The following is an 8223-nucleotide window of genomic DNA, read 5'->3' on the forward strand; positions in this document are numbered from 1 at the left end:
ATCCAAAACATTGGCAACAGCACGTTCGAGGGGTGGGGGGTGGTGGCTATTTTTACCTTCCATATCAAGTAACACAGATGAAAAGGAATATAACGTTATACTATCTTCAAGCACCGGTGATTGAACCTGCTTTCCCTAGGAAACAGATTCTTGCCATGTCCATGCTGGCTCCTGATAAGTAGGCCATGAAAAAGAAAACCAGTCGCCATTTTGACCAAACTTTTTTGTTAGTTGGGAAAATATGAGAACAGTTTGGAAAACACGCGAAAAAGTTGAAAGGATGCAAAAAAAATGTCAAGTGCGAAAAAATCAAGCGAAAATAAAACAAAATGTTTGGAATGAACGAATAAAGGCGATGAATTGCAAAAACGTTGCTGCTATGGCCAAAACGTCATTGTTAGTCCTGTTTATTGCCTTTTTCTGTTGCCAATTTCTAGGAAAACAATTGCATATACTGGATGCCATATTGAGCTTCTTTATTTTATTGACAAGAAATTATATCTTCCTTATTACAATGCGTGACATTAGGACAATTTTTAAGTGATTCCCATGTTATGGTTCAGTTTGTTTTGTTTGTTATGAAGTCAGAGGTCAGCTCTCTCGCTCGGCCTGTTATCTGAATGATGGGTGTTCCAATTGAGAGATATTCCCGCTCCGTTGTCACAGCCCAACATTAATTATTACCTCGCCCTCGGGAATGACTGCAGGTTCGCCCATTTAAGCAATTAAAATAGCAACCCATGTTATGGTTCAGTTTGTTTTGTTTGTTATGAAGTCAGATGTCAGCTCTCTCGCTCAGCCTGCTATCTGAATGATGGGTGTTCCAATTGAGAGATATTCCCGCTCCGTTGTCACAGCCCAACATTAATTATTACCTCACCCTCGGGAATGACTGCAGGTTCGCCCATTTAAGCAATTAAAGTAGCAACTTATGTTGTATTTAAATACCGCAAAGAAGCTTGAACTCGGCTTCCCTGGGATCAAACCAGCATTCGCAGATTGCTCGGTTGCTCTACCAATACGGTAGTTATGGTACAGTATACAGTTGATTCTCTTTGAGAGTCAAGTGCTATTGCTTAGGGCACTTTTGCTCACTTAATGATTACATTTGTGTCCTATTTGATCCACAACTGAATAAAGTCTTTGTTCTCAGCTGTCATCTTTCTCTTTGTTAGGCAACATCACAGAAAGAAAAGACAAAAGGTCAATGAAATGAAAATGGGCAAGAATGTTTTTTTGGACTCCAAAATCCCAAAATATGTGAAAAATATGTTATATGTAAAAATATTTTTGGTCTGACTCTAGTTATGCCTATAGTTGAAAAAAAAGGGGAATAGCCTTTTTAACGTCTTTTCCGACTTTTTAGGGTGTTTTCGACATTTTCCAGCTTTTTGGTCGCTTTCACATATTATGTCCATTTTTCGCATTTTTTCTATTTTTGGTTCGAATGTTCCTGCTCCCTTGAGCGTAACGAGAGCATACAAAATAACAATTTCCTGACATTGAGCTCACGCTCTAATGTTTGAAACCAGATTGAGCTAGCGAGGTGATGTCCAAACAAAGCTCAGGGCTGCATGGCCTAGAACTGTAGTTACGGGTCGAACAAAACGCCTTACGCAGGTACCTAGGTCTTGCTCTCCTTTTCTCATGTATTGAAGCCTTCTCTCCAAGACCATTTGAACGTGATATTGATTGAAAGCTTCACATAAGCTTGTTATTTGTATTTGGGTGCTAGGGTCGGAGGGATGAGCCTCGCCATTTATAACCTAAAGTAATTTGCTGACAATTTCTTCAGGTTGACCAGATTGAGGGGAAGACGCTTCGATTTCGGAAGTTTTAGAAAAGCAAATTCCATATTAGTCCCCTTTTTGGGCCCGCTGTAGGTTATTTAATGCCCAGAGGTTTGACATTGGTAATCTAGCTTCTTGTACCTCAAACTCTTGAAATCGATCACTAAGTGCTTGTTTTCCGCATATTTTATAGACTGTTCTCCCAGCTATTTCACTATTTTTCCCAGTTTTTTTGTTGCTATTTTGCCAATTTTAATCGACTTGTTTTACAGCTATAGCTCATCAGTCGGCCGTTTATTAAAAGGACCCTAAGATTTGATTATACAGGCACATTTAGATGTGGACTGTAAACGGGAGACAAAATTTCGTCTCTCCTGAATCGTTCATTTTATCCTAATAAACAATAGGGTTCTTATGCTACATGAAATATGGTTTACGTACAGCACTTCAGGGGGCGCTTTGCGACTTAATCTCTACCAAATATACAGTAGAGCCGAATAAGTCGATTCCTCCTTACTGAATTAAAATGCGTTTGAGTTGCTTTTGGCTCATTTTACTAAAATCTCATGTACTATTAGTGATCCAGGTGACATACAAGTTGGAAATAAGGGCCCCTATTATAAAATATAATCCAAAGACCTTGCCTAATGAACTAATTTGAGCAAATCAGAGTCCAAAAGGGGGGCGAAGGAACTCAAGAAAAGAAGTCAAAGTTAGGTAATAATGCTTAAATCAAATTTGAATCTGGGGCATGGTCTGAGTCATAAGCTTTTGACGATATACAATGCTTTGTAAGCTTTTGACGATATGCAATATAAACGAAAATTTGGCAAAGCAATGTTGTGAAGCTGACTTGTATTTAATTGCGACGATCTAATTTCTTCTTTCATTCATATACTTTGACAAGGAAACTCAACGTTTGACCCAAGGGAGGGGCTAATTATGGTGATGATACTTTTTTTATCAAGAAGCTTTACCAATGAACATTTATGTAAGGATGTAAGAGCAAATCGGATATAAGAGCAGGATTGTGAATCCCCGAATCAAATTGTATAGTAAAGTAGCATCAGATATAAGAGCACAAAATTTTGGGCCACATCGGATATAAGAGTAGAATTGAAGGAGGCAAAATATTATTATTTTTTATTTCCCGCACTCCACAATGAAGTTTTCGATGGTAACTGGTGAAGCCATTTTATAAAGGCAAGTTTTCAGCCGCTTTCGCATAAAAACAAACAGTCATACATAATGGCTTCTGTCAAGATAACCACTTTTTCCATCAAGGAGAAGCAAAAGCTCCTTGCCGATTTTGACAGGTTGTCCAAGATAAGCCTGACCGAAACTGCCACAAAGTTGGGAATCAAACGTGCTTCCTTTGGAAACCTCTTGTTTTTTCTTTCAAACTTCATAGCCAGTATGTAATTCTGTGACAAATTAAATACGTATTTGGTGCGTGAACATAGAGCCAACACACTGCCCACCTTGTATTTTGTTTCATTTTTCTTAAATTTTATGGCTGCATTTTATTAGGACCGTAAAACTTATAAACATTATAGCTTAAAAACATGATTTCTGTCATCAGTTTTGCCTCTGGAGCCGCGAAATTGGAGCATCGGATATAAGAGCACATCGGATAAAAGAGCAGAAATTCACGGCCCCAAAGTTGCTCTTATATCCGATTTTTACTGTATAATGATGAAGCCCTCGGTTTAGGAAACTTCAGCCAGGATAACTGATGGTAATATGCGATGGTAATATGCACAATTTCCAAATTGTTATTAAGAAGTAATTAAGAACTAATTAAGAAGTAGTTATTCTTAATTATTTGCCTAAGGTTTGCATATTTGACCTGCTTTTGGGCATAGCATCACTTCATTCATACAATTCATGCCTGAATTAATGTGGGAAAATGTGAACGAAATAGACGAACCAATATTATATTCCGAAATCTTTTCAAAATGGCTCTGGCTAGTCTTCTCAAACCGAGCAACCAAATGTTTGAATAAACTGATTACTTTTTTCTATCATTTTTGCAACTGATCTGTGATTGGACTATCAGTATATTAGCAACCTAGAATGGGGGCGTTTGCTAAACACTACTCTGGCTTCCCAACTGAAGTATTGAGTTTTATGGTTTTGAGTACATTGACAATTTTGGTGTCACAAAGCAATACAAAACTTGCGAGATATTGGAAATAAGAGCAAACGTGAAGAAAAGTGTCGAAAAATGATTTTGGTTCTTGTCTATAATTTTTCTTTAAAGTACAAAGATAAAAGTTCAAGATACAAAAAGAGAATATTATTTTCGTTCCTTTGGCTGTGAAACTACAAAACATACTGATTTTCGAGCCTCTTTTAAAAATAAACTGCATATGGGAACCAATCGAGTGTAAGGAGGTTTTGGCGATACTGCAATGCACAATCGAATGCAATAACGCTGCGTCTGGCTGTCAAACCATTCCGAATTTAGGAGTCAGTATTGAGACGTCAACCAAATTGCCATTTTGAATAGGATCCATGTGAATAAATGAACTAAGTTTTTGTTCACTGAAAACCATAAAAAAAACGATGCAGATTTAAATCGGATTGAATATGTGTATTCTTAATTAAGGCTCAATATTTTTCTGATTGAGATTTTGTACGTAAAGCATTCTTTTATTTGTCAAAAGCACAACTCAAAAACAGAAAACGAGCTGTCTTCAACACAAACCATTATTCAAATGAACTACTAGTTAGAAACAACATGCTCCTTGCACCTTTAGCACAAAAAATGCTAAAAATACCGTTTTCAATTGGGATGAATTGTACAAGATTGATCAAAGAAAGCTTAGGATTTCGAATATCAGGCTAAAAATACAAGCTAAATACAGCATCATGCACTCGCCACTCAACATTGCCCAATCTAAAGTCATGGTGATTCATAAGGGACGACTGTACCGTCTAAACGCTTTTATGCTTGTGGGGCTTATTTGTTAGATGGAGCGAACCAATCTAGTTCTATTGGGGTAACATTTTCTTCACAATTTGTCTACTCGGCGCATCTTCGGAATCTCAACCTGAAAACTCGAATTTCCAAAATTTGGATTTCTCTTTCCATTCTCGTATTGCAAAATAGCTTTTGGCTGGAACATATTGTAACATCCATAAATTTGTGTTGTATCCATTAATGGTAGAAAAGGTATTTTTCATTGCGGTACTCGTATGTAATGCGTTAAAGAGTGTGTCGAGTTGAATTTAAGAGTTTTGCGCCGTGGGTGACCAGATAATTGAACGCTAAAAATCGGTTACAAATATATTTCTTTTTGCGGACTTTAATGTTACTGAGAATGGGAACCCTAGCACTTCAAGACGAAAAACTTATTCATTTTACTTAACTTTTATTTTCATATATAATTTGATCGACCGATGAATTAGAGTTGGCGGATTTGGATAGCCCTTGAATATAGGGTTGAACAAGAATTTTAGTCAAAACTTTGTCCAAGCTTGACTTTAAGGACGCTACTGGATCAACACCTCCATATCCCCTACGAATATTTGAGGGCAGCAAATTGAACAATGAGACCATTGACCATTTCTATTGGTTATGAAAGTTTTTTGCTCCTGTATTCTCCCCATTTTCGAGTATTCCCCACCTGTGTGGATTACAGGCACCGTATCACGAAACATGTGGGGAATCTACAAATGCCACCTTAACAAAATTTCTCAAACAAAACTTTGGGATCCCTTAGCCCTTAGCCCTTAACAATGTGGTTTCTCACCATCTTAACTCGACTACAGCTCTTGAGGTGTAAAACAATGAATTCGACATCGAAACTCTAACATTATTTTAGGTCACGGATGGGCTGGAGTTCGGTTTATCTTCTTTGACAACCTTCCTGCACTCCTAAACCCCAATTTCATCTCACTGATCCTATCCAGCTTTTAGAAAAGTTGCATTTTACCGTCAATCCCCATCAATCTTCACACGCGAAGACGTATTTTTAAAATGACTGCGATCGTCATTTTATTTCTACAAAAAGAGAGTTCCATTCTAGCCCATCTGATTGATGACTGTATTTGTACAATTTGTAGAGAGCAAAGCCACTCTTATCATTCTAAATACTTTTGTTCCCGTAATGACATAACAAACACACATATAATAAAAACAGCATTTGCCATTTGCAAAGATGATGCAATTGAAATAAGAAGATTATTATCAAGTAACCTTAGTTGTGAAACGTGTTCACTGTGACAGAAAAGAACTTTCACATGTCAAGTGTCGGTTCAACTACAATCGACATTGCTCATGGTGTTTCATGCGATGAGTTCAAGATTGGCCGTAACTTTAGGAAAATCGCACGGATTGCATTTTTTAGCTACCTGGATATCACTGCTTTGAGGTTGATTTCTCCACAAGGGCATTGACTGAAACTGCAGACACTCTGAACTTTACCTGTTGTTGATACCGCTGTTGGAGCTTCATTGGGCTTCTCATTTTATTTTCATGCCCTTTTTCGACCTTAAAACTCAAACAACAGATGGATGTAAAATTTATCTAGTAGAACGTGATCCGAGTACAAATGAATTCCTACCTGCTAAGACTGCTAAGACGTTGGAAAAGAACAGCGAGGGCTTATCTCTTGAAACGAGAAGGCATAAAAGCCAAACAAGTTTAAGGTGTTGACTGTAGCTGGATTCTTGGATATGGTCCTCCCTTCTTGTCTCATTTTGATTTTGCCATCAAGATAGTCAAAAAAGCCTGAACAAGTTTTGAGAGAATTGTTTTTGCTAACACCTGTTCAGTGTTGTATCTTGCAGAATGATATCTTCTTGCTCTATTAGCGGACATGATGCTGCGCTTCGTTGCTTCTGCAGTTGCTTGCTTCTCTGCTTTGCTATTTTACATTATCCGCTTCATTAGTATTCATATTTTCGTGCCAGTATTTTGGGATTGGTGTAAATGGTGAAGAATTGCAAAAATTAGATCCAGCTGTTTTGATTAAGCTGCTTTAAAAAAATGTATTTGCAACTGGAATATGCTTTTGTCATGGAAGTTCATGCCCGTCAAACGCAAATTGAAACTACTGAGATCATTTCTTTAGATCAAATTTGGGTAGACAAGTAATAAAATGATTGGTAATCATGCTCTACTTCAGGATCTTGTGCCAAATGCTGTACAGTCATGACAATGTTTGAACTCTCTAACTAATTTCCAAGTGGCACGATAACATTTGTTCAAATGTTAATTTAATGTTGCAAGCATGATCACATAGCTTTTTTCATGAGGTCATTTTTCAATGTGCAATGTGCATTTGGAAATTAGAAATCTGACAACATACCATCCAGTGACAGATATTAGAAATGCCTTTCATGATGCTAATTTCTAGTGGTTTGACAAGTTTCTTTAACCCTTGGATCAAAACTCTCAACGCCTTTTTGTTCTGGCCAATCTCAAAGATGGTTTGTATTTAACTGACCAATGAAGCTCAATATATATAGAGTCAAATAGGGCCTGCTGGGGTACTGTATTGGTAGAGCAACCGCTTTCCAATTTGCGAATCCTGGTTTCATCCTAGAGAAGCCAAGTCCAAGCTTCTCTGTGGTATTTGATTACACCATGAGTTGCTGCTTTAAAAGCTTAAATGGGCAAACATGCGGTCATTCCCGAGGGTGAGGTAATAATTGATGTGGGGCTGTGACAATGAAGCGGAAATATCCCTCAATTGGGACACCCAAAATCAGATGGCAAGCCAAGCAAGAAAACTGCCATCTGACTTCGTAACAAGCAAGACAAAACAAACAAGAGTCAAATGTTTCTACCTATTGGCAAGGATCAAGCGCACGACTTTTGAATTGGGGGGCACCCCTATCTAATGGCACAAACATTTCATGCTGTTATGTGAAGAGGGGTAAGCAGTTAAGCAGAGAAGTGGATAGTGGCATGAACATATCAGCTATTGATATGAGGACCTTACCTCCGTCATTAGTTTCATACAGAGACAGTTAGTTTTCTTTGCGTTGTTGAGAGTCGAGATTCTGTACATGAAATCGGTTTTCATAAAAGAATAGCTATTTATTCAATAGGACATGCTCATGAGAGTCGCCGTTTAACCCTTGGCACTCAAGCGCCCCTTTTCACTTACGTAGGGGTATGTTGAGGTTTTGGCTTTGTCGTGAGTCAATAACAATAGCGTGGAAATAAGCGGAGCTGCCCAACAAAAAACAAAGATAAGTGGTAAAAACGGTAAAAAGATAAAACTTTAAGCTCGCTTTGAGACAGAAGTTCAATTGTTGGTTGAAAAAGCGGTGTCATTTTTATATTTGGCACACCCCTACATATCCGAAAGATGGCGCTCGGGCGCAAAGGGGTACAAAAAACCAAACAACATGAGGCTGCGATCTTACCCCATTGCAGGAGCATTATTTGCGTGTAATTTATAAAAATAAGGCTTGA

The sequence above is a fragment of the Tigriopus californicus genome, chromosome 1 (genome assembly GCF_007210705.1).
Source record: "Tigriopus californicus strain San Diego chromosome 1, Tcal_SD_v2.1, whole genome shotgun sequence".
NCBI classification, from domain to species: Eukaryota; Metazoa; Arthropoda; class Copepoda; order Harpacticoida; family Harpacticidae; genus Tigriopus; species Tigriopus californicus.